This window comes from Podarcis pityusensis, assembly GCF_964106645.2.
Source record: "Podarcis pityusensis genome assembly, chromosome: 12".
NCBI lineage: Eukaryota > Metazoa > Chordata > Lepidosauria > Squamata > Lacertidae > Podarcis > Podarcis pityusensis.
Window position 1 is genome coordinate 39,218,217 of NC_138037.1, and position 27,399 is coordinate 39,245,615.

Sequence of the window (27,399 nt, forward strand, 5' to 3'; positions counted from 1 at the left end):
CATTCCCTTTCCCAACAAGAAAAACTATGTCTTTAGTTTTAGTGGGTATATTGGGGTAGTGTTGTTCATTTTTAGTATGACGTTAACCAGAAGAAAGCATTGGAAATTGAAGCTTTTAATTTTAACTTTCTTGATTGCAGCTGTAGTCCCTCTTCAAAATATTAGTGACAAAATAATGGAAAGTATACCCCTCTTTACCAAAGCTTACTTTTCCCTCCTTCTAGCCTTAACTGCATAGGAGCGACAGAGGTTTAATTTGCAGTTGGTAGCTGCGTTCCCCCAAGGACACAATCAGTGAATGATACTAATTGAAAATGAGCCATAAAAATAGAACAACAAGGCTGACCTTATGTATACTAAGTTCAGATTTTGCAGTCAGGCTAGTGATCCTGAAGACATACTGAAAAGGAATTATTTTGTCAACAAGATAGGTAGTAAACACATTGCTATGGGCAGAATTTATCTAGGATTCCAGAGGCAGCTTGGAATTGCCATACTGTTTGTCACCCATTGTCATTTTAAAAGAATCTGCGCCACAAATGGCTGACTTTGGCGCTGCATGGTTTCACTGGCTACCTCCTGTTTATAAAGATTTACAGGGTCACTGCAATGTTAAGTGCAGATTTTGCTACTGGTGAACTTTACTGTGTGAAGTATTCAGGGCCTATTCATATTTTAAATTAACTTTACAATAATTGTTACCTTGATGTATTGAGCATTTCCTGAAGAACATTTTAGGATTCCAGAAGAACACATACCAATGCCCTAATATAAACATATTAATTGGTATGGGATTGCTCCGCTTAAATAGGCTATAAGCGACAATATTTCATTATGTTTCTTACTCATGAAAATAAGGTCTCTGTTGTGACTGCAGTTACACTTCCACTGCCTGCCACCATAACCTGGTAACAGCAGCAGCAAAATATTTTTGTTCGGGGCTTTACATTATGTGGAATATTATACAACTATAATAAGTTTGTTTTTATTTTTAGACAACCATTTCACTTTAAAATAGTGTAAAGATTTAACTGAATTGTTATTACAGTTTAGGTGTACAGCACGTGGGAAACACAGAACATAAACCCAAAGGCTGCGTCACTTGTGAAATCTGCGTGAACAGTTAATCTTTGATTTCAGTAAGAACTATGCAACTCAAGGTTTCTTGCATTCTAGTGGACTACATTAATGTGAATGCTACATATGGATTAAAACTGCTATGTCAAGAACAATAACTTCACCCAATAACCACAGAAGCCACAAGTAATCTGATGCAGATATATGGTCAACCATAGGAAGACATACATTTTAAGCACTACATGTTAAATTTTAGTTACTGACACCACTTGGACCCTAGCTTTCCTCCAAGGAGTTCCAAGGCAGCATATGGAGTTCTCTCTCACTTTTATCCTCACAACCACTCAGGTAGGATAGGCTGACAGGGTTGTTGTGATGATAAATGGGAGTAGTGGAGAGAAACTTGCTTAGCACCTTGATATATTTGGAGGAAATGCTGCAATCCTAAGAATACATCATAGGGCATAACTTTCTTTGAAATCAATGGGACTTAATTCTGATTAAATTGGATTTTTAGTGAGTTCTGACTCAGGATTTGAACCTATGCCTCCCTGGCCCGGGGTCTAACACTATAACCCAGGGAGGGGAAAGTGTGGACTCCCAGATGTCACTGGACTTCTGTGGCCATTGCTGATATTGCTGGCTGGGGGATGCTGTGAATTTTAGTCCAACGCTGCACCACACATAACATGAAATTATCCTGCCTACCATATTTGAAACCAACTAATCCACTCCCTTGAGTCAAATTGGCTGCTGACACTTTGTTTTCTTTGTTTAACCTTCATTTTTAGTGTAGAGCCACACATGGTATTAGCACCTACAATGTGTGTGTGGTCATACCATCAGCCTACCTCCACTGTCAGGTGGACAGAGTGTTTGTGAGCTTCCCATAGACATCTGAGAGAACAGAATGGATCATTGGCTCTCCTCATGTTCTGATATGCCAGCCTTCTCCAGCTTGGTGTCCTCCCAATGTTTTGGACCACAACTCTCAACACTCATGAACTCTAGCCATGATGGCTGGACTAATAGGAGTTGGAGTCCAAACATCTGGAGGACACTAGATCAGGAAAAGCTGACATAGGCTTGTTTCTTCATTCTAACTGTCAGGTGTATTAGATCATGCTGGATAAGTTGTTGAAAGGAGTCAATGATGGAAGGAGCCAGGAATTAATGACATGCAAGCTCTACAATTTGTGTCAGCATTTATTGTAAATTACATGCTGATCAATAAACATATTTTTTTAATTTAACTACATAATTGCTACTTGGTTGGTTTTGCCAAATAAAAGAAAATTTCCATTAAAGTTTTACCATAAATTTTGTGTTATATAAAATATTTGCTGTATGTATTCAAGGCTGTTATCTAGTGACAGAAAGAGACAATGCCTCAGGAAACATTTAATCAGCACTGCTGTTCTTGGCTCTGCTGGTCATTTACATGTTCAGTTGTAAGAGTTCAGAAATAGGATTGTTAGACTCATATTTTAATGTCAATAATAATACAACCCTCTCAGATTTGCTTCGGTGACTGCAGAGTAAATTAAATATATTAACACCAGCTGGTTGGAAAACTACTCCCGAGAGTTACCATCAGTGGGTCAGAGGGAAATTTTGAGTGGCACACTGCAAAGTTTGGTATTCTTCAACATTTGTATCAATAACTTAAATCAGAGGTGGGAAATTTCTAGTCTGCAGGCCAATCTTAGCTCACAAGGCAATATCCTCCAAACCACAGCCACCTAGCCCATTACTGGGGGAGGGGGGGCGGCAGGGAATGCAATGATGAAGCAGACTCCTGCAGCCATCAAGATCAAATCCTTCACTCATCAGCTTAAAGGGTTAAATAATTTCAATTTCATGCAGCGAGAGCATGGTGTGTGGCTGTTTTAAAGAGCAGAGCCAAAGGGCTTTCAAACTCTGGTGGAGACAAATAGCATGAGCATCCATAGCATGCACAGACCCCCTGACCACCATCAGGTCCCAAGGGAGGGTCACCCAGCACTCCATGATGCCTTCAGCCTTTAACTAACTTTATTTTTTCTATCTGACTCAAACTACAGTCCCCAGCCCCACTCAGATCTTAGATCAATTCTCATTTGTTAACTTGGGGTAGAGATTCAGTAAGGAAAGGCTGAACCACATTTTCCTAATGACTCTTGCATTCCAGGGATTCCAGCAAGAGTCAGACCTTTAAAATATCGCCTTCTAAGTTGTTTCCAAAGTTCCCCACTTCTCTTAGCATAGAAAGAGACCACACTTGGTAAGTTAAAATGATTTACTTACAAACTCTTCAAAGGTCATATTCATGTGCTTTTCCATACAGCAGCAAGGCTAGTCAGGCAGTTTAACTTAGGCTCCAAAAGTGGTAAATATTTCTAAATTATTTGCATAGAAACACAAATGTAGCCATGTGGTCTAAGCTTGGAACACCCATTTTAGACCTCCTCACTGGTAGGGTTCACATGGTGGAAAAAGAGAACAAAAGAGTTTGTTAACCTTCCCAAAGTGAGGGGGTGTGACCTAGCTCAGCCTGGCAAGACAGCTTACTCTATGGTCTTAACCCATTCATGCATTAATTGGAGTTAAGCATGTTGGTTATTTGGGGCTGATTTATCCCACATTAATAACAACAACAATTTCATGCTCCATCCATTTGAGTGGGTTGCCCTAGCAACTCTAGGTGGCGTCTAACAATTAAAACATTAAGCACAGTAAAACATAAAACATTAAAAGCTTCCCTATACAGGGATGTAAGATGTCTTCTAAAAGTCAGATAGCTGCTTATTTCCTTTTCAACAATGAAATCATTGGGAAAAGTCACGAATGGGTTGGATTTCAGTGACTCACATTTGGTATCTCTCTTGACTGGAGTCAGTAATGGGCTGGATAAAAGCCAATAAACTGAAGCTTCATCCAGATAATACAGATATGTTAAGTCTTAACAGTGAAGGGATAATGTCACTCAAGCAAGAAGTGAATATATAGCTTCCTTCAAATGAGATTGCACACCCCTTCAAAAAAGCCAGCCAGGCCTGTGACTTGAGAGTACTTGTGAGCATGGCTTTGCTACTTGACTTCTAAGTGGCAGCTGTGACCAGGAGTGCTTTCTGTTACAATTGCAATTGTACTTGCTCTGAGCAACAGAGACCTCACTACTCTAATACATACATTGAAAGGCTCTAGATCATGGGTGAGGTTTTTGGAATTCCTAGCAGTTCCAGCCAACATGGTCAATGGTCAGGGAAGATAGGATTTGTAATCCAGCAATATCTGTAGGGTTATAAATTCCCTATCTCTGCCGTAGATTATATTACTGCGTTTATTTCTTTATTCATACAATTTTTAAACTGAGCCTTGATCCAAACATAGATTTTAGGGTGACGTACATAAGAATGCCAAATAACAGTGCAACATATAAACAAACAAGAAAATAAAAACAATACAAGAAAATCTGAGAAGTTATGAACCAAAACTATTCAACCAGTATAAACAATACAACAAATCTGTAAAGCCTGAGCTAACAGAAATCTCTTAACCTGGCTGTAATGCATTCTTCAGTGGCACTGCCTTGAAATATACTTGGGAAACTATAGTTGGTCCAAAATACTGTAGTTAGATCCCTTCAAATACTGACAAGAGAGAGAGAAATCCTATTCTGGAAGAGCTGCATTGGCTACGATCTGTATTTTGGGCTTTTGGGCTTTGAAACTGTAAAGCCCTTTGCAGTTGGGGCTCAGGTTACCTGAAGAAGTACCTCTTTCCATACACAGGGATTGCCAATGTGGTGACCACCAGATGTTCCTAACCAGAGCTGATGGGAGTTGGGGTCCAACAACATCTAGAAAGAACTACATTGGCTACTGCTGCTTCAAGAGCTTATGAAGAGACTCTGTTAGGTGTACCACCACAACACTCTAGCAAAGGTACAGAAAGAGGTAGTGGACTTCTGAGCTGCTTCAATTGCCCAAGTTTTGGAGCCATCCGTCCAAAATAATCTTCCCCTTTTTAGGGAAATTACAAGCATGGCTCTTTTACAGAGGGCATTGACTAATTAAAGCTGGACGCATAATTGTTGTATTCTCTTGTTAAACCGATTGCTCTTGAGTGATTTAACACTTTTAGCATTGATGTTGCAACTGTTTGTATTTCCAGAATGGTTTATTGATTTTAATTATTTTGTTGTAAACTGCATCAAGAGCTCTGCTGGGATGAGGTGTAAAAATTGAAAAACAAATAAGCATAAAATAGACTGTGTTTGTAGCTGCTCCAATTCCCAAGAGGATCAGCAGCACTTACATGTGCACTTAGACATATACATATGTAAATGTCCCTATTAATTCCTAAATGTGTCATTTTCTTTGGAAATGGTACAAAGTGGTCCTCAGATCATCAGTAAAACTGCTGCTTACTAACTCCATCTAGTACTTCCTACTGGAACCTATGAACTACCATTCATACCTTTGTGATTGTGAGACTCGTATATTATACTGTAGTTAGTCCACTAGCTACATTGGTTCATCTAGCTCAGTATTGTAGACACCAACCTTTTGTAACCTGGTGCCTTCACATTTTTGTATTTTCTACAACTCCCATCAGCATGGCCAACGTTCAAGGATTACAGGAGGTGTGGTCCAATACGTATGCAGGGCACAACACGCAGGGAGGCTAGTTCACACTGACTGGCAACAGTCTCTCCCAGTTCTTTCTGGAGATGCAAAGGATTGTACACGGGGCATTTTGCATGCATTGACCTCTGGTCTTTCCTCAAAGATATTTAAAGGCATATTTTTAAATATTATATATATAATATGTATCCACTCTGAGACTCAGGTAAAAGTAATTAATTGCATTTTAAGAATGCATGAAAGCCCTGGTTATAGTTGCTCTGTTATGCCATGCACAACTAAATCAAAGTTGTTTTTAAAATCCAGTTCCAAAATTATAACAAGATATGCATTGATGGGCTCAAACCCACACAAAGTTTCAGTGATGTCAGTGAGTTTAACAAGTTGCAGGAGGTCCTCGATCAGGAAGAGACATAATAGGTAAATTTAGGGTATGAGGGTGAAGGAAGATAAGAGTGACAGTATTAGGAACACAAGTTTGCATATATTAAATAAGCATACCATCTGGAGGCTTTATATAGTATTTTTGGCTTTAATGTGATTGATCTGGCCTTTACATTTTTAATATATCTTTCAGATAAACAGGAATAAATTTAGGCTCCTTTTACTAAGTGACTACTGAGGTTTTTCTACCCCTAGTGAGTGGAATTAGAGGAACCAGACGCCAGAACTGTGGCTTCTAGTTCAGTTATGGAATCCTATCACAATCCTGAACCCTTGGATCTACCTGCCTGAAATTTGTTGGGGTTAATCCCCTCTCAGAGGACTGCTATGTCTGCAATTTTCATGCACCCATGTAAAAAACAACAACAAAGAGTTGTGGAAATTTTGGTTTTCCAATATAAGTCAATGGGATAGCTGAAACTTCAGTTTTCCAGATATTGCTTGGGATTTGGGGTCTGAGGCAGCCCCCAACCCAGCTATCTGAATCAAATAGGGGCCCAATCTGAAGTTCTGAACTGGGCTATGAAGCGAAGCTGAGGGGTGAGCACACAGCCCTAACATGTCGTCTTTTGTTTGCTTTGTGTTTAAATCCCCTCCTCAGTGAAGCCAGCAAATCTTGGATAGGGCTCTAAAATCATCTAAAACTACTGGGCATATTTTAAAAAAGACTTTTCAGCAAACTGGCCCGACCATCAGGCCAAATGAGGCAAGTGTCTCAGGTAGCAGATGCTGCAGGGCAACCTATCATCAGAGTCCTCTCAGCTAGGCTGCTGCCCTCAGGTAAAGTGGATGATATCGTCTCACCACTAGTTGATGTAAGTTTCAATTGCTGTTCAAGTTGGATTCCATACGTGGAATGATGTTTGAGAGAGATTGAGTGAGTGACCTTGTTCTTTGTCTCAGACAACAAAATGTCATGGTGAGGCCCTGCTTTAAAGGTAAAGGTAAAGGGACCCCTGACCATTAGGTCCAGTCGCAGACGACTCTGGGGTTCCAGTGCTCAACTTGCTTTATTGGCCGAGGAAGCTGGTGTACAGCTTCCGGGTCATGTGGCCAGCATGACTCTGGCGAACCAGAGCAGCACATGGAAACGTTGTTTACCTTTCCGCCGGAGTGGTACCTATTTATCTACTTGCACTTTGATGTGTTTTCGAACTGCTAAGTTGGCAGGAGCAGGGACCAAGCAACAGGAGCTCATCCCATAGCGGGGATTTGAACTGCCGACCTTCTGATCAGCAAGCCCTAGGCTCTGTGGTTTAAGCCACAGAGCCACCCGTGTCCCAGGCCCTGCTTTACTGGGCATTAAAAAGGATTGACATGTGAAAAACATCCAAGAGAGGGCATTCCAGAGCCCAAGGTGCCACCACTGAGAAGGCCCTATCTCTGGGTATCACCTACCTCACTTCCAGAGATAATGGTACTTAAAGAAGGGCCTTAAGAGAAGAAACAATGGCATTTGGGAGAAGGTGGTGATTTCAGTGGGGCCTATGCCTAAGAAGCTGCTTGAGGCCACATAAATTAGAGATGAGAGGAATCTCTTCCCTCACTTCCATTTCATATTTTTCATCTAGTCCATTCTGCTCTGCATTCAATTCCTCCTGAATTCTCACCTTAAGTAGGGGAATTTCTAAATTAATTCAAAAACTGGAGCTTTCAGTTCCATCAGGTTACCTCTATCTTTCCTTCACTCTGCACTACGAATGCACACATGTGCATGATAAAATGCTGCAATTTTTGTGTGGCTATGAGGCTAGATTCTCTTTGTGCAGAATCCTGCACATTTGATTAAAATCCCACCATATGTACAATGACATAAAACCTGCTTTTCATGTGGGTCGTTCTTTATCAGCGCACAAAACTTGAGGTGTGCATCATTTAAAGAAACCTGGTGATTGCTTTGTGCAAGTGTTTTCTTCACTTGGCGGGTGTGGGAGGGAGACATGAAACAATGGAAAGTTAGGCAAACTGCTCATACATAGTGTTCTGTACCAAATTTGTTAAAAATGGAGAATTCCTTAATGTATAGATTCCACTTCAGAAGCAAGATTTGGTATTTTAGAACGCCAAAGTCCAGGGAGAGGAAGGATAAGACGAGGAGGAATTTGGAATCATTCCTGTTCTTAATGTTTGACTGCTGGGCCCCCAAACCTTCCGTAACCCCCGTGTTGGATTTATACAGGCTAACCGTACCCTTTGGAGCCATTGCTTATCTCGTCCTCATTGTTCATTATCACCACTCATTTTGTATAAATTGTTGTTATGTTGACATTCTTCTTCCCCTTTTATTAAGGCTGTTAACCATTTACCAGTTTTATTTGAATTATCATAGAAAAATTTATTTGTTCCATAAAAATAATTGGCTCCTTTAACAGCAATATTATTCAATAGCACCTTAATGTATAATGCTTCTGCATAAGCTTTTTACTGTGGAATTTTGATGTTCTAATTTTTTTATTGTTAGCTTTCTTAATAGCTCCGGTTTTTCTTGCCCAAGGCATTTCCTAAAAACCCAGCTTCTGAAAGTCACTATAAAAGCTCCCAATACATTATGGTATGATACAAAGCCGAAATTAAAATTTATATGCTTCTTGGGTTTTATTTTAATGGCTATTAGAAATTCTTTATCCTTAAGTAATAGAGCATTGAATCTCCACTACAAGCCCCTCTTATTTCCTCCTCATCGTATTATCTCTATTATTCCTTTAGTATATGAGCAAATAAAAATCTCCCAGCATTTTAACTTGTGTGTGGAAGGAGCATTTTTATCAGTTTTGGTGCAACGTATATCACACAAACACATGTAGAATGGGGGGGACGGGACCTGTTGTGGTAGCAATCTAAATGTGTCTGTGACAATTGCCTCACAAATTCTTGGCTGTACATCAGTGTGCATGTATGTGGTGAGTTTTCACTCTTCAGAGAATTGGCCACTGGTGAATACCGTTGATATAGATAGCCAGACGGCCCCAACTCTACAGTGAGTTGTTCTAAGCAATACAACTGAAGGATATGAAATTCACTACAAAAATAGCCAATTCCTGTGACTATCCACATTGGCTCACAGCTACTGAGGATATATGCTTAGTGCCTACATATATCATGCAACAAAATAAGATGTTTTCTGCTACATCTCCTTAATACAGCTGTTCCTGTTATAACCAAACTCATGCCTCCAATGCATTAATTATATTTTTGCAATTTAGGCCTATTAATCATTATCCACCCCCCAAAAATTCAGCCCATCATTTTGGCTGCTAATATATTTCCATTTTGTTAGCCTGTCTTGTGTCATAGGGGCCAATAATAAATTCCGTTTGAAAGAATATTGAAGTGAGAGTATCTTAAGTGATATTTTTTCCTAGTCAGTATCATTCTTGCTTTCTTCTAGTTTTATTTAAACTGATGCTGCTGCTGTTGAGTGAAGGGTATAGTGCTTTAATATGCTTTCAAGATCTATTTCCAAGGATGATGAGTGCTCCTATGATATTATGCTTATAATATATCTCTGTCTGGGCAGAAGGATTCTTGCAACAACAATACCCTTAGGTTTTCAATATGTTATCTGTTTTGCAACAGTCATTAAGAAATCACTAGACATAACCAGACACTGGATGCAATAGTTTTAGACTTTAAAAATGGCTAACATTCCTCTATGTCTTATTCTGGCTATGACAGCTGGAGAATCCTGTGACCTTTATATAACATGAGTTTGGGCAGTAGGCTGTATACCAAGACCCTTCTAATCCCTGGATCCAGCAAGTGTTAAAATATAAACTAGGCTAGCTTTCAGATGAGGTGATGGCCTGGGTGATGGTCCATTAAGGAGAACAAAGGAAAGGGGCTCTGTGTAAGATGGCAAATGGTTAGTTAGAAGGGAAAAGCCAAAATTTAGCATTAAAAGTTGTACTGATGTGACCTAGAAGGAAAAGCAGCAAGCTGGAAAGCAAGGGCAACATTTAATTTCTGTTTGAATCCAAACAGCTTGGGAGAAACAAGACCCTTTTGGGGTGTTAATAATAATAATAATAATAATAATAATAATAATAATAATAATTTATTATTTATACCCCGCCCATCTGGCTGAGTTTCTCCAGCCACTCTGGGCGGCTCCCAATCAAGTGTTAAAAACAGTACAGCGTTAAATATTAAAAACTTCCCTGAACAGGGCTGCCTTAAGTTGCCTTAATGGTGTGAATCCCTCCATCATAGGCTCAGGTTGTATATATGTGTAAATAAACCATATATAATTATAAAAAAAACCACCACAGTCTCTGCTGTGCCTCCTTCCAAAAGGAAACACAAACCATGTGTAAGTGCCTGGAACCCCTGCAAATTCACACTGTTTGGACACTGGGCTGGTGTGCAACACTACAAAACCTGAAAGTCTTTCTCAAGAGGCAGGAGAAGCTACAGAGAGCTCTGTGCCGCACTTCAAAGGCTTCAGCTGATAGTTGGGGCTTCACAATGCTGTGTACTACACAAGGTGAAAATGTGTCACCTGGTGTCAGTGTAACATCAGGTGATTGACAGGCAGGCACCCCACTCCACCTGTCAAACGTGACCTGTGGGGGTAGGGAGAGATCAGTTCCCCACCCCTGATGTAAAAGAGTAGATTTCTGGAGCATAAGGTAAAGGTAAAGGGACCCCTGACCATTAGGTCCAGTCGTGACCGACTCTGGGGTTGTGGCGCTCATCTCGCTTTATTGGCCGAGGGAGCCGGCTTACGGCTTCCGGGTCATGTGGCCAGCATGACAAAGCCACTTCTGGAGAACCAGAGCAGTGCACGGAAATGCCTTTTACCTTCCCACTAGAGTGGTACCTATTTATCTACTTTTACTCTGACGTGCTTTCGAACTGCTAGGTTGGCAGGAGCTGGGACAGAGCAATGGGAGCTCACCCCATCGCGGGGATTCGAACCAACAACCTTCTGATCGGCAAGCCCTAGGCTCTGTAGTTTAACCCACAGCGCCACCCGCGTCCCCCTTCTGGAGCATACCTTATGTCAAATTGCAACAAACCCTATGTTAAAGGAGCCACAACACTGAAAGTCCAACACAAGTAGCACACTAGGAGTTCTCGGTATTCTGGTGTGATGTGGTGTATACGCCAGATACAACATACCTTCTGGATGAATGCATTGCAATTTTCTAGTATACAGCTCCGTTTCTTTTCCAGAGCTTTACACATTGCTGCTGACACAGTCACAAAGGGGCGGGGGGAGTACGAATTTAACACAGAGAAATTCAAATAGAAGATAAAGCCAAGCTGGTTTCCTTAGCACTAAGAAAACATATAATTTAAACATTTGGCAAACAGAGGATCAAATTCAGAAGGAAACAGCTCTATTCCCAGTCTTTCCAATCTATGTCTTAATAAATATTCAAATGTTTTCAAAAACTGCTGCATGTTTTCATGATTATTTTTTCATTTTATTTTTTCTGTGTTAAACAGAGATGGTATGTTTATGTGCATATGCATTAGACTGTGATCCTAGCATAGTAGCAATGCCGCGTTTTGTGATGTGGCGCTGAAAGAGTGGCTGATGCACCTGAAGCTAAGCTCTGTTGAGCTAGTGCCATGCAAATCAGGGCCTAATTAAAATCAACAGGATAAGAACAAATAATCTGCCAGTAATTAATTTGGAATACCAGGGAAGATTGTTTTATGGTATGTCTGTAAATCGCCTTCAACATATGTAAAAGGTGAGTGAGTGAGTGAGTGAGTGAGAGAGAGAGAGAGAGAGAGAGAAATAATACTGGGATGCAGACCTTATAGTCAAACATTTATCCTTAAAAAAAAAAAAAAAAAGCATCCACCTCCCAACCATTCCTCTCCCCACCCACCCATTTCAGGGCCTCCAATGCCCTTGTTTCAGAGCCCCCCAACACCCCACCTCAAAATAAGCTGAAAGGTCTGTTTAGTGTCATTGGTTCCCCTACTACTGCTTCTTTGCATTTTCCACCCCCATTACTATTTCTCTATCTTGGATTACTTAGTCAATAAGGTATTTTACAAAAGATGTGTGTTGAGCAGGGAGTTTGATTGTGGTTGTACAGACTCACAGTACACGAGGAGAGAGTCTGAAAGGGGTTAGAGAGTGAGGAGAATAGCATCATTGGCTATGGAACAAATGAAGCCGAGTAATGGCATTTCTTCATGGATTAATGGGTAAAAGTGATGCCATAGCTATGCTATGTAGCCAATAAGATATGAATGTGGTGGCATGATTGGAGAATAAAAAGAGAGCATACTTGAGTTAAACTGGAAACCCTAACAGTAATCTTGTTATGACTCAAAGTCCAGAATCCTATCTTTACCATTCCAACCAGTGGCGAAGCTGCATGCTCTGGCACCGGGGGTGGACAGCAGGCTGGGGCGTGGCTAGCACATGTCCCAGGGGGTATGGCATGCCACCCTGGGGGCATGGCACGTCACCTGCAGGGCTTGCGTCCCAGGGCGTGGCATGCCGCCCACGGGGGGCGTGGCATGCATCCTGGCGACGTGCTGCGCTGCCCGCGGGAGCATGGTGTGCATCCTGGGGGCGTTGCATGCTGCCTGCAGGGGCATGCGCGGTGCATGTCCAGGGGAGCCGCCGTGAGGGTACCCCCCCTCCCCAATGGTGCCGGGGGCGGTGCGCTCCCCCCGCCCCGTTCCTCCGCCAGTGATTCCAACAACTGAAAGCCCTCTCAAATTTGGAGGTTGCAGGAATAGCTTGCCTGGTGGTGCAGAGCTGTAGCAACAGCCTCCCAGCAGGGGCATTACTCGTGTTTACTGGGTGTGGCAAGGTGGCAGTGAGGTCTGGGCTGTGCAGAATTGCCTCTGCCAGTGTGCCCATGGAACTTCTCCTTTAGTACTGCGTGTACCTCCGAGTAAGTGGCAGTGATGCTGTTGCCAGGAGGCTATTGCTGTGGCTCTACCCCACCAGATGAGTCACTTCTCGGAGGCTGAAAAAGGAACAGAGAATTCCAATATAATTTGCAAACTTCCCACCTAAACCAATAACTGGAATTAACTAGGTTTATTTTTGTATTAAAGTAATATAAAAAGGTGTAGTTATTTTCAAGCGTACAAATAGATCCCAGTGAACTAAACTTATTCCCCTTAGTTCTGTTATCTAGTTGTCTGGCTGTGGAATACTGTTTGGCCCAGGTTTCTAGGGGAAAAAAATCTTTACAATTCTGTCGGTTCCATCCCTTCCTTTTTCAGAGCCATTGCCTTAGGGCCCAGTCTTGTCATCATTCAACACACAACTCTTTCACTGAAGTCTGGATCAAGAAAATTGTAAATCACACTGCATAAGAAGATTCAGACAGTTTCATTTGAAAGTGTTAAGATGTAAGACTATAAAAGACCATATATAGAGCGTGCTTATACTATTCCAGCTGAGGCAAAAGTACCTTGAAAGCTATTGAAAACTTACTAATATACACAATCTGGAAAGATGATCAGAAAAACAATGACTAAAGTAATGCAGTATCCCTAAGGAATTTGATAAAGTAAATTTAAGCTGGAACGTGTGCAGAGAATGAACACCAGGGTGATAAAAGGTCTGGAAAAATGAGGTGCATCCATATATATATATATATATATATATATGGACGTGGGTGGCGCCGTGGGTTAAACCACAGAGCCTAGGGCTTGCCGATCAGAAGGTCGGCGGTTTGATTCCCTGTGGCGGGGTGAGCTCCCGTTGCTCGGTCCCTGCTCCTGCCAACCTAGCAGTTCGAAAGCACGTCAAAGTAAAAGTAGATAAATAGGTACTGCTCCAGCGGGAAGGTAAACGGCGTTTCCGTGCACTGCTCTGGTTCGCCAGAAGCGGCTTAGTCATGCTGGCCACATGATCCGGAAGCTGTATGCCGGCTCCCTCGGCCAATAAAGTGAGATGAGCGCTGCAACCCCAGAGTCAGTCACCACTGGACCTAATGGTCAGGGGTCCCTTTACCTTTACTATATATAGAGAGTTGAACACAGCTAAACAACTAAACAACAACAACAAACCCAACATCATCATCATCATATACCTAACTTCATATTCATCACCCAAAGCAGTTCTTCAAGAATCCGCAAGATGAGAGTTTCCTTATATCCCTACTTATGTTATAATGATAGTAACTCTTTTCTGCCTTGGTCAGACCACAGGTGGAATACTGTGTTCAATTCTGGGCACCACCGTTTATGAAGGATGTTGACAAGCTGGAACGTGTGCAGAGGAGGCAACCAAGATGATCAAGGGTCTGGAAGCCAAGCCTTATGAAGAACTGTTGAGGGAGCTGGGTATGTTTAACCTGGATAAGAGGAGACTGAGATGAGATATGATAGCTACCTTCAACTATCTAAAGGGCTGTCACATGGAAGAGGGAGCAAACTTGTTTTCTCTTGCTCCAGAGGGTAGGACCTGGACCAATGGATTCATGTTACAATAAAGGAGATTATGAGTAAACATCAGGAAGAACTTTCTGACGGTAAGAGCTGTTCAGCAGTAGGACAGTCTCTCTCAGAAGGTTGTGGGCTCTCCTTCCTTGGAGGTTTTTTAAGCAGAGGTTGGATGGCCATCTGTCATGGATGCTTTAGCTGAGATTCCTGCATTGCAGGAACTAGATGATCCTCTAGATGACAGGGACTAGATGACCCTCAGGGTCTCTTCCAACTTTACAATTCTATGATTCTATGGCACAAACAAATGCATTAATTAGTCTTTTAAGGCACCAAAGGGACGTTCTGCCATTTTTACTGATGGATGCTGGCTTTTACCTTCACAATCAAGGTTTCTTGTGGGATCTCCATTACAGTGTCTTGTGGCTTCAACTTGAGCAATATGTGTTTGTTTTCTGTTTGCTCATTTACCTACACAGCCATGCATACTTCTGTTCCTTTACTTTCCACCTAATCTCAAACATGGAGATTAATCTCTGCCAGCCCAATCCCAGCCATGTTTCATATTAAGAAGTACAGCTCATTGATTTCAATGGGTTGCCCATGCGAACACGAATGCCCAAGATTTTAACCTGAGTCATAAAAATGGGTACCTGAAATGTGTGACCTTGGGAACTAGCAGCACCTGGAAGCCGATAAGAGAAAGTATTTTTGCATGAATTAAGTGCAAACTAAGAGACAACTGATTGCATTACAATTGAATGTCTAGAAACTGCTGCACTACAAAACCCTAATCCATTTACCAACATGAAACATGACTCATTCAAGGTTTGCGGTATATTATCTGAGCAACTGCTGTACTGTATGGCTTCTTGATGCATGTACAGTGGTACCTCAGGTTACATACGCTTCAGGTTACATACGCTTCAGGTTACAGACTCCGCTAACCCAGAAATAGTGCTTCAGGTTAAGAACTTTGCTTCAGGATGAGAACAGAAATTGGGCTCTGGCGGCGCGGCAGCAGCAGGAGGCCCCATAGGCTAAAGTGGTGTTTCAGGTTAAGAACAGTTTCAGGTTAAGTACGGACCTCCGGAACGAATTAAGTACTTAACTTGAGGTACCACTGTACCTGTGAGGCCAGAGGTGGTTTGCTAGATGAAACCATTGCCGACTACTTTAGGTGAAAGAGAGCAAAGGGGAATCTCCACCCTTACTTTAGGCAGCAGTGGAGGTGCCCCATATATTGTAGCAATATTTTGTGCCCCATATATTGTAGCGATACAGTGGCCAGCAACTGTTTTGTCTAGGGAACTGGCCCAAGTTGGGTAAGCGTGCATAGCTTTGGGATGTTATTTGCTCGTACCATTAGTACTCATGGCAGCATTGTGGTGGGAGACCCCACTCCAAACAACCCACATTCCTTGTAAGATTTGAAATTAGAAATGACCCATGCATGTGTGGTTGGGTTGTGGTGGCGGCGCCCCTCATTGCTACACCCCCATCTCATGTGAAAATGGCTCGCCCTTAAGTAACATGATGCATGTCGCAATCAAGAAGTCAGAGGTTGGATGAGAAACTCAACAGGACAAACTGAGAACAGGGATGTATTTTGCACAGATATGAGGATACGTTATATAGGCTTTAAGTGCTATTTTATTACACAGTCAAAATATAGATGGCACTGGAAGATGCAGGCTGAAGAGGAGGACTGAGTCTATTAATTTAGGTCTGTTAATTGAGGCAGAGCTAGAGGCTCTTGTCTGACAAATTTGTTAGGCTTTTTCCCCCAAGTTTTTCTAAATAAGCACAACCATAATAAAGTGCAATTGGTAAGGAGTGATAGCGTGCAGCTAAGCATTAAGCTAGCAAGCTACAGTGAAATTAACCAAAGGCCAAAGAGGGAAAACTTAAAAGGGTTAAGGGAAATAAGCTCACCAATAACGCCCTCTAAAGTATATTGCAATTATTACAACTAACATTGGTGTAAGTTAATGCAAAATTAATAGGTTTCTAAAAACCCTCGCCTTAACAATTCGTAGCCAACTCTTCTGATCCTCCTCCAAATAGTCAAGAGGAAATAAAATATCAGAGAGTTCATCACTTCAATTTCCCCAAGACCCTTGCAGTTATTCTTCTTTGTGATTGAGTCTTTTAACTTTTTCATGACTTCAATCTTAAAAAAATAGACTTTAATTAAATTCAAGACTATTATTCCCCTTTAGGGGAGGTGGGAAAAACAAATGCAACTCAGATGCGGGACCTCTGAGCATAACACTATCCCTCTCTTTACAGTTCATTTTGGCATTTTTATATATTGCCTGCTAATAAAATGTAATGATTTTCATCTTTTACTTTGACATCTGAGACTCTATCTTTTATCTGTTGTTTACAGTGTTTCAGCCCATAAATAAATCATATGACAAAATAAATTACTTAATCTTGTGTTTTATTTGGAAACACATTAAAGCTTAGCTCTGTAGGAAAAAATCACTTTACACCTTAGAATTGCTTATATACTTTATGATTTTTGTGTCACGTTCAAAGAGCATCAAGGTGTCATATCAATAACAAGTGTTCACAAGAGCCACATTTTAAACCTTGAGATTTTTCTGGTGCTGTTTGATAGGAATGTACTGATATGAAAGTATATCTGTCTTTGGCAAAGAGCATTTTCAGTTATTTGACTTTAAAACAAAAAACCAGCACCTTATGGTCTTATGGAAACTATCCCAATTCTTAGAATGATCTTTTTAACAGTTATGCAGGTTTATTTGTCCACACTATTGTAATATTTATTGTCCTGTTGTGGGATCTTTCTAACATTTATTTATCCCACACATTCCTAGCTTATTTAAAATAAAATATGAAAGTGCTGGATAGCCAGCTGCCCTTAGGCAAAGTTTCAATCTGCTTGGCCATTTTTGTGACTCCTCCTGGATATTTTCTAGTAAATAGATACATACATTTCACACTAAGGATTGAATAATTCTTTTTCTCTGTAGGTAAGTCAACAAAAGTTCCCATGCTTTGTGGGTTTCTTAAGTATTTGCTTCATTGATGAAACCTAGGGGAAAACTAGAAATAGATTTGGTAGGTAAACTGTCTTTCCCCTGCAGCTTTTGCTTCTGAGATGCGTCTAGTCCTAGAGAATGTACCTCTTTTCTTAGGTTAATTGCTGAAATATGATGTGCTGTGGCTGCATTCTTAGTCATTTCCAGATTCTATTCCAGGACATTTGGGATAGAGCCCAAGAGCTTAGCATGTTTTCCTTTTTTCATGGTAAAATTGTGCAAATATGCATTAGAGTGTGAAAACAAACAGTCTAATACATTTTTGCAAAGCTCTTTATGTTTACTGTTTATTGCAGATACCAGATCCTAATTAAAAATGCGCTAACAAAAGCCAAGATACAAAGAACAAAGATATAATGAAGCTTCATTTTTTAGAAATGTGATTAATCCCAGGGGACTTTCTACCCTGCGTCAACTCCTGTAAAATTAAAGTTCATATGACGATGGAGAGGATGTAACATTAAATATTATGATGGGCCTCACCTAACTATGTTAAAAATGGATCGTGCCATGGTTATATTTTTGTTTTGCGGATTAAGCTCCTTTCCAAATAGCATAGCTGCATCCAGCCCTGCTCTTCAGCATTAGTTTATGGTGGCTTGCAACCTTTCCTGGTTTTTGTTTCTTTGCTTTAAAAATGAAATGAAATAAAGCACCTTCTGTACTTTTACTAATTTAAAAAGGGAAATGATCAAATTTGTAACCTATTGTATTGGTTGGAATATTTTTTTAAAAAAAATAACTGAAGCCAAATTAATATCAAAAAGTAGAATATAAACCAGAATTTTTGCAGGTTAGGTAGCAAATACTTTTTGTACAAATAAAGATTGATATTTCTGTTATCTATGGGAAGGCTGAGACATGGGGTGGTATTCACCTAAGTTTTAGTCAGAGCAGACCCACTGAAATGAATGGACCTAACTTAGTCACGAGCCTATAGATCTGTAAATATACAATGAGTGTATATGAAAACATACAACTTCAATCACACCACAAAATACAAATATTCAAGATCTTTTCTCATTTGTCTAGCTAGCACCTATTTCCCTGCCCCTCCAAAGTTCTTAATCTTTGAGTTACTTAGAAATATAAGGCAGGAAAAAAATAATACCTCGGGACAAATACCTTGCTGTCCCACTGTACTCTTGGTACACAGAATTTTATTTGCCATATGCCCAAAAACTATATGACAGTGTGCACTGTCCCTAAAGTCAGCGCCCCAGCTGCTCATCTGATATGCCATACAATTAATAACTTTCTTTTAGCAAATTGTATGGATATGACATCAAACATCTGTCTAAACTAGTGTAACACTTGAATTGCAGCAGCAATCTATTCCTTCTCTGGCAGCCTTTTAGGAGCGAGCAGAATAGGGAGAGAGGAAAGGGGTGTCAGAAAAAGAGAAAGAGAAAATGGGGAGGCCCCACCCACAGTCAGCATGTCCCCCCCAACAGATGACCACTATGGAAATGTGGACCACGAAAGAAAAAAAAGATTGCCCACTTGTGATTTAATGGATTATTCTCTGTATTCCTGCTTTAAGTACAGGAATGGTAGCAGATAACTGCTTAGTGTGTCTGAAACCAGGAAGAAAAACATGTCAGAATAATTCAGTGCACTGTATTACTGACTTTTATAGAGCTTCACATGGAAATATGCTAACAATTTTGTTTGGACAGGATGGAATGTTAACAGGTATGTGTTTTTGCTTTCCTCTGTCTTTGACTGGGATGGACAGGGAAAAAGAAAACTGAAAATGTAGAAAGAATAAATACAGGCAGTTTGAACAAACTTTGTGCTGAATATTTATTTCTATTTTTTTCTAATTACATTACATTACTACTGCTAAACCAGGCCAGTTCTTCAGCTGGTGGTATAACAGCTCTGGCCAGTTCCTCCTCCTCTGATTCAGGCTTTTTACCTGTGTTCTCTTCCAGAGTTGTCCCCTACAATATGAGACATGATGTATCACTCAAGCTGTGCTTACTTAGTACTAGACTCGCTGATATTTGTGGACTGACATCTTTGTAAATATGCATTGAACTGGGCTGCTTGCTGCCAAGTATTAGGACAAAATAGGCATAACATAAAATATTATCAGTTTGCCTGCACAACATGCATTCACACTGAAGAAGAATAAAGAAGAGAAGGGATGTTTAAAACCTCCCCGAAGTTAATTTTCTATCTCCATTCGCTCAACACAGACATCCGTGCCCCTGTGCTTGATATTTGTCCCTCTGATCCTATGACATCCCTATCCTCCTGTTTCTTCTAAATGTCCTGTACCACACTGCAGAAGGCTGCAATCACCTTGTCAGAGCACATTTTATACCCCAAAGTCGCTGCCAGTTTTTGCCCTATACATCAACTCCTTCCTGATTCTGGCTGGCAGTTGCTCCTGCTGCACAGCAATTTCCAGTTATTTATTCAGCTTTAACCCTATTGTAAACAGCCTTGCCATGAATGCACAGTAATTCCATTGGGGCGAGCCATTTTGCTGAAATAACCTGCAAGTGGAAGGATGTTGGCAGTAGTTAATAGGGAAAAGACTCCATGTTGCATTCAGCCCCCATCTCTTTATTGTGGAAGCTTCACCTTTCATATTCTCCCATCTTTTGTTGTGCATATTTTTAGTATTTTCTTTCAGGGTTTTAACATCACAGCCGTTGGCTTTATTATTTTCCCTTCACTGGATCCTGGACTACCTCTCAGACATTGTGCATATATCACCGTCTACCTGGGATTTTGGGTATAGTAAATTAAACAGGATACCAGCAAACCACACTTGATTTGTGTGAATATTATTTTAATCTTCCTTTAGGAAATCAATGTCCAAGAAGAATTTGTTCATGCCTTTCATAGGCTGCACCCTGTAGTAGGTTGTGTTGGCTAAATTTAGCTCCTTCATGGGATATATATACAGTGGTACCTCTGGTTACGTACTTATTTGTTCCGGAGGTCTGTTCTTAACCTGAAACTGTTCTTAACCTGAAGCACCACTTTAGCTAATGGGGTCTACCGCTGCTGCCGCGCTGCCGGAGCACAATTTCTGTTCTCAACCTGAAGCAAAGTTCTTAACCTGAGGTAATATTTCTGGGTTAGCGGAGTCTGTAACCTGAAGTGTCTGTAACCTGAAGCGTATGTAACCCGAGGTACTACTGTATACGGTATTCATCACTGAAAATGTTTCTATATACAAATGAGCCACCTTGTTTCAGCCACTTTTAGAGTACAAAGCAATTGCAGAAGCTTGCCAGTGGTGGTTAGAGAGTTCGGCTAGGCCTGGACATACTGGTTCAAATGCTCACTCATCTTAGGAAGAGGAATAGTAGGGGGAAGTAGCAGAAAGAACCATGAAGAAAGATGACATGCTCCATTCTTGCACAGAAAAAAGAAAGGTGCTGAAGCAAGGGGAGATGGGTAATGATGTCAGAATCTGCTCCAAGCCAAAGGTGTGGGACAAGGCTTGGTTTTAACTGTTTTACTCTCACCATGTTTCTTAGTATTGATTTTGGGGGCAATGCTTTGATCATTGTTTTGAATTTTATTTGTTCTATATAAGCCACTTTGGGGGCCTTGGTCAAAAAGCGGCATAGAAAAATTTACAGAAACTCACCGACAAATGAAAAAGGCTTGAAAGGCACTCTGCTGCAATAGCTGTTCAGACCATTAGGGGGCTTCAGGTCATGTGGCCATTAATTATGGCTGCAATCCTGTACTCTGTTACTTGGCGCTGAGCCTCATTAAACCCAATGGGGCATGTGCTGCAAACTACTTTACAGTTTCATTGTGTCCTGAATTAAGAATGTACAGTGTAAAGTAGGTGGCAAAGCAAGGTTTAATAGTGGTCAGAATACAGCACCGAATATAGGAAGTTGTCAAGAAGAGACTTCATTTCTCTATGTGGGAAATGTCTCCCCTTAGCAGAATTAGGAGGCCCTTTCCTATAACTGGGATTTGTGATAAGGATTTCCAGGTGAGAGGCCACAAGTTCAAGAAGACTTCATCCCTGGCAACTCTGATTTTCTAAATTAATCACTTTGAAAAAGCAAAGTTTTCAACAAGTTAGTTTGTTGAGCCATGCTGCTAGCTGTCATGGCCAATGATGTATTCTTGTTATAAGTAATCCTTCAGTGAAAGTCAAGCTAAACCCAACTGTACACTCTGTTTTAGATTGCTTAAGACGCCATAGTGCCAGTTTTCATTATTATTGATGCTAAACACTTCAAGAATATTTCTTGCTTATACAAAGGTCTTGAAGAGCTTCAATGATTTATGAAGCAAATAGGTTTCCTGGATGTCTGTGAAATACCACTGATGGATTTGGCAAACACAGTAGTAAGCACCCATTACGCCACCTAGAACACAGCATCTAACCTGTTTTTTTGTTCCATTAACAAGTTGTGAAAAAGTCATGATGGTGCTTTTAGCTGTAAAACACTTTAGAGTGTAATCTGTTTTTAGAAGATTAATTCAATCCCATATACCGTGGAAAATGATAAACAACTTAAAGGAGACAGAGCATCTATCAGTATTCCCCTTTAAAGGAGACTGGAAGCAGATACTATGTTACAGCTTATAATAAGATTTCTTTCTTTTCCTTTCTCCTTTTTTTTTTTTTTGCTTTGCAAAAAAGGAAGAGGAAGCCTCCCACCCACCCCCTCCCTGTTAAACATTGGCCATACCAGAGTTTCTTCAGTTGTATTGTGTGTATTGTAGCCAATTTGGCCTAGCTTAGTATTTCTAGAACTGCAATCAATCTTCGTGTTTATTTTGCATTACAACGGAGCATTACTAAGAACCACAAGCACAGCAAAGCTGTGTGCCTGGTTTGAATGGTGATGAAATGCAAAAAGCCAGACATTTTCACAATCCAAATCCAACCCCTAGTCTCAGCCTGGAGATCTACCCCTCACTACTGTAAAGTTCTAGTAATGAATCTAAGATGTTTTTACAACACGTGCCTGCTTTTTGGTCTCCCCATCCCTCACAGGGTTCAGCCAGGTGGGATTGCAAACTTCCTCTTTTTTTACCAGGCCCTTCTCATCTGATTTTAGCAGCAGCTAGATTTGCACACCTAGGGCACTGAACGTGCTGACATTCCTGCCTCAGAAAAGCTTCAACAGCTCACTGAAGTGAGCAAGGAATCAGAATGAAAGTATGCACTGAAACACACTACAGTTAGGAAGCCTTTGTTGCTCAGGCAGGGCCTCAGCTGAGACACTTTCCTGTCCAGGAATGCCCAATGACTAACATGGGTGGGCAAGTCCAGTCTCAGTACTATATTCCTTTTGTCAGGAAATGAGTTAAGCTGCAGTTCTGATAACTCACCACAAGGGGCAGCCATGACCAGAACTGAAGGTTCCTTCCTGGTTCTCCCTCCCGGCACCAGCTGATTTCTGCAGGTCACATCAATGCTGAAGGCCTAAGAGTACCACTACCACCCCATTCAGCTGGCAATTCTAGAACCAAATGTGCCATCAATTTGCTGGGTGAAAGGCTTTGTCCTTGTGCAGCAGCCTATGGAGCTGATCCACATACAGAGACTGTTTTCTGAAGGTGAAAGACTGTATTAGGTACAAGCTGAACAGCTAGAATGCCTTGGAAATATACTGCTGTACACCGAAATGCCGGCTCATTTTTCTTCTTCTCAATGCACAAACAGTACTTGTCCCAATGTCTTCCTGAATTTTTGATTCCCTATATACTCATAACTCGTCTCCTAAATTAAAGGATGCAAATGCACACAAGGCAAAGTTGGAAGTGCAGGGAAGAAACAGCAGAGGCCATACATTCTCTTAATTGTGTAAGGAAATAAGATGACAACAACAAGGCTTGAAGCGCCTTTGTTCTCTGGAAAATATTTCCAGTGATCTATGCAGGACTTAATACTTTCATGTATATTTAATATTCCATCATGAAGCACAGTACTTCATGGATACGGAAGCTTACATGATTTTCAGACTACAGCATGCGTGCATAACTCGAGTCACTCTCCTTGAATTTACATGTGAGATTAAAGTCACTGTACAAAACAGCCTCCCCCCGCCCTCATGTGCCATTTTTTGATCTCTTTTATAAGTGGAGACCTTACCACAAATACCCAAAGTAATTGTCCAGATAAAACTTGGAAGTTGGGATTTTTCAGCCTTCGGGACTTCATTAATGCAAAGCTGAAGAAATGTCCCTGCCTCTCTAGAGGTCAGATTAATGACACATTGGTTAGAAATCCACTGCCCAGTAATTCTTATGAGATAATTCCAGGGAATATGTTCAGCAATAGACCACTGGGAAGCACTTCAGTCAGTGAGCTCATAGACAACGCTTTGTTGTTTTGTTGTTTAGTCGTTTAGTCGTGCCCGACTCCTTGTGACCCCATGGACCAGAGCACGGCAGGCACTCCTGTCTTCCACTGCCTCCCGCAGTTTGGTCAGACTCATGTTTGTAGCTTCGAGAACACTGTCCAACCATCTCGTCCTCTGTCGTCCCCTTCTTCTTGTGCCCTCAATCTTTCCCAACATCAGGGTCTTTTCCAGGGAGTCTTCTCTTCTCATGAGGTGGCCAAAGTATTGGAGCCTCAGCTTCATGATCTGTCCTTCCAGTGAGCACTCAGGGCTGATTTCCTTAAGAATGGATAGGTTTGATCTTCTTGCAGTCCATAGGACTCTCAAGAGTCTCCTCCAGCACCATAATTCAAAAGCATCAATTCTTCGGCGATCAGCCTTCTTTATGGTCCAGCTCTCACTTCCATACATCACTACTGGGAAAACCATGGCTTTTACTATACGGACCTTTGTTGGCAAGGTGATGTCTCTGCTTTAGACAACGCTAGTAATGACCATTTAGATGGAACCTATTTAGATGGAGGACCACAGTTAGGTCCTAGATACAGAATTTAAAGGATGCAATTATGAGCACACAATTAGCATTTCCTCACTGCACTTGCCTTTCCTTGCTGTTACGGGTTTGCATCTCAAAATAATCTTTCAATGTACAGTGATTAATATGAGGTCAGGTTTGTTCTGTTTTGGCTTGTTTCTCAGTGTTCACTTTATTACACTGTTTTTGCATAAAATAAAGATAAAAAATAATGTAATCTATACAGCAACTAAAAATCTAACAAAAAGTAAGTGTATAAATTAACACCCTTTTTATAAAATATAATTTATTCTACTGTAAAAACAGTCACCCCTTTTAAAAATAAGGGTGGAACTAATGGAGTAACCACTAAGGTTACTTGTGCCATATGCCTTGAGACAGTGGTTCAATCTGCCTTCTGAATATTTATCTTGGATAAGTATTCATTTGTTTTGCTAAATATATGTTTATTCCAAATATAGTAGGTGTCTGTCCAAGCCCTTCAATGCCCCCTTTTTGAGCACATATATGCACACTTGTGCACGAACATATGCATGGTTAACAGCAAAAGAGAAAGAAAAGAAAAGCCATGTTCAACACTCATATGCTATCCCCTCCTATCACAGTTTACTTTTCCTTTCCTTTCTTTTTTACCTTTTAGAACTAATGGTTTAGAACTAATGCTTTTCGGAAAATTACAGGGAGATTTGCGAAATGAGACTTCTTCAAAAACACAATGTTATGCTTCAAATGAACCGTAGATCACAAAAATAAGTAACACGTTTACAAAAATAAGTGCCAAAGACACACTGAGATCACTTTACTAAAAGACAGCCAAAAATACATTTAAATTAGTATTATTTTTACCTTCTAGTAAATCATCAATGCCTCCTTTGGTGGGGGGAAGGGCATGAAGTTCAGTTTTGTGGCTCCGAGTAAAAAGAAAAGTTCTTTTGTCTTAAGTCCCCCCAAATATAAGCATGGGAATTTGTTTAGAAGTATTGTAAAATCTCTTTTTTTTTTAAATCTGAGTGCAGATAAGATGTATAGGAGATATTTGCAATTGCACATTTGGCTGAAACATGTAGACTGCAATCCAGGAAGGCCACAGGTATTGCAGGACAACAGTCTATGGACAGGGAAGGAGCTCTGTATGTTAACAGAACTTCCATCTGTCATAGATAGCAGCAGGAGCCTCTGCATGCCAGGGCTCTGAGTCATGGCTACTAAATAACTGCCCTTGTTTTGGTATGGTTCAGTCTGGTACATAATGGTGAAAAAAGCTTGCTGAATCTTTTGATTGGAGCGTGTTACCCACTCCTCTCTTCTCCTGTGGTCTAGGAGCAGGCTTACAATAGTATTCCAAGCTTGTTTTGGGTGAAGGGGCTTGTGGCCTGACTATTTTGCAGAATTATGTGATATTACTATACTACTTTGCCACACAATCATCAAATCGCCACCTCCTGCGGAATAGCGAACCTCGAAAATGTCACAGCAGAGATAGCTGTTTTGGAATGAAAGCAGACTTACGCCTAATCTAGCACAGAGAAGACTAGTATGGTCTTGTTTTGGCCAAACATTTCTTTACAGCTGAACAGGGCTGCCTTCAGATAGCACTGCGAGTGGGAGAATAGATAAATGCAGGCATTATGGTCTTCACCTGGGTAGCTGCTTAGGTGCAGGTTCTAGCTGGGCAGCATAATAGTGTGGGGCAGCACTGCAGCCCACATGCTTGTTCTCTGAAAAAAAAAAAATAGTTGGAATGACAAGCAAAAGAAGGTCATTAAAGGTTCTGTAAACACAAGCTATAAGGAATTTATACACCGGATTTATCCGCCATGAGAGATAGTTGCCTGGAGAATTCTGAACAGCCCTTCTCGTATAGCAGCCTTTCTGAAATACGTTTTTCAGCCTGTCCTCTCCACCTAAGGGGGCTTTTAGGTCATTGACCCCTGTTTGCCCTTATGGTGGACCAGACAGTCCAGTAGGCCAGATCTTTACCTTTCCAACCCAGGTGGGCCAACTTTGACAGGCGGGAAGAACCACCCACCTGTCAATCATCTTACATTATGTTGTTGCCAGCTGATTCATTGGTGGGTTGTCCTGCTCACCTGTCAAAATAGCCCATCAGCCCAATAGCTGGCCATCAGGGTGTGGACAGAGAAATGCTGTGAAAGCAGGATTGAACTCTCTGTGCATCAGCTGTTTGTGCCGGGGAGTGTGCTGGGACCATCAAGCTTTTACACCTGACTTGCTTAAGATGCTACTTAAGTATTCTTGTCTTCTTTTAACATTTTTGTAAAGAATATTCTTTGCCTTTTTTGGCAGGAAGACAGATGTGTTTGGTTATTGATACCATTGAAAGGTTTGGAATTTTATCCCTGTATTGTTTGTATTTGTGTTACTTTGTAATTGCATTATTGCATTTGTGTGTGTTGATTCTTGGGAGCTGCCTTGGGAGCCTTTCTGGCTGAAAGATGGCATATAAGTAAACAGTAACATAACAACCTAACCTAACCTAACACAACATGTGTGGAAAGGCCCCCGATGTACTCAGATGACACCACAACTCATGGACATCATAGAGATTAGACTGTGAAAAGTCATGGAATGAATTAGAGGAATAAGTGGAAATAAACCAAGGTATAACTAGTATACCTGAATAAAAGTATAAGATATGACCTGGGTATTGCAACAAAATACCTAGAAGATGTGGTTTTTTTTGTTTGTTTTTTAGGATCACTTGTAAAATTAACTATAGTAAGGTGGTAAAATATTGATTGTTTACCACAACAGGTGTTTTCACTTGTTTTCCATAATGCAATAACGAATCTATCACTTGGTTTTATTTGGGTGCTTTCACGCATTACAAAGTCCAACCAATAGGATTGTTTTCTGAGCTGTACAAGCAGTTAAGATGAGACAATCATGATGCTCAGTAGATGTGC

At 40.8% G+C, this 27,399-nt stretch overlaps 1 long non-coding RNA gene across 1 annotated transcript in view; it reads left to right on the forward strand.

Annotated features, from left to right (window-relative positions):
- The window catches only part of LOC308459565, a 43,555-nt gene that overhangs the window by 15,484 nt on the left and 672 nt on the right, over positions 1-27,399 (forward strand). Inside the window, exons 4-7 of the long non-coding RNA XR_013978154.1 lie at positions 1,049-1,139; positions 3,248-3,340; positions 4,851-5,003; positions 14,282-14,423. This is a non-coding gene — a long non-coding RNA (uncharacterized lncRNA). The remainder of the gene's footprint in view (positions 1-1,048; positions 1,140-3,247; positions 3,341-4,850; positions 5,004-14,281; positions 14,424-27,399) is intronic.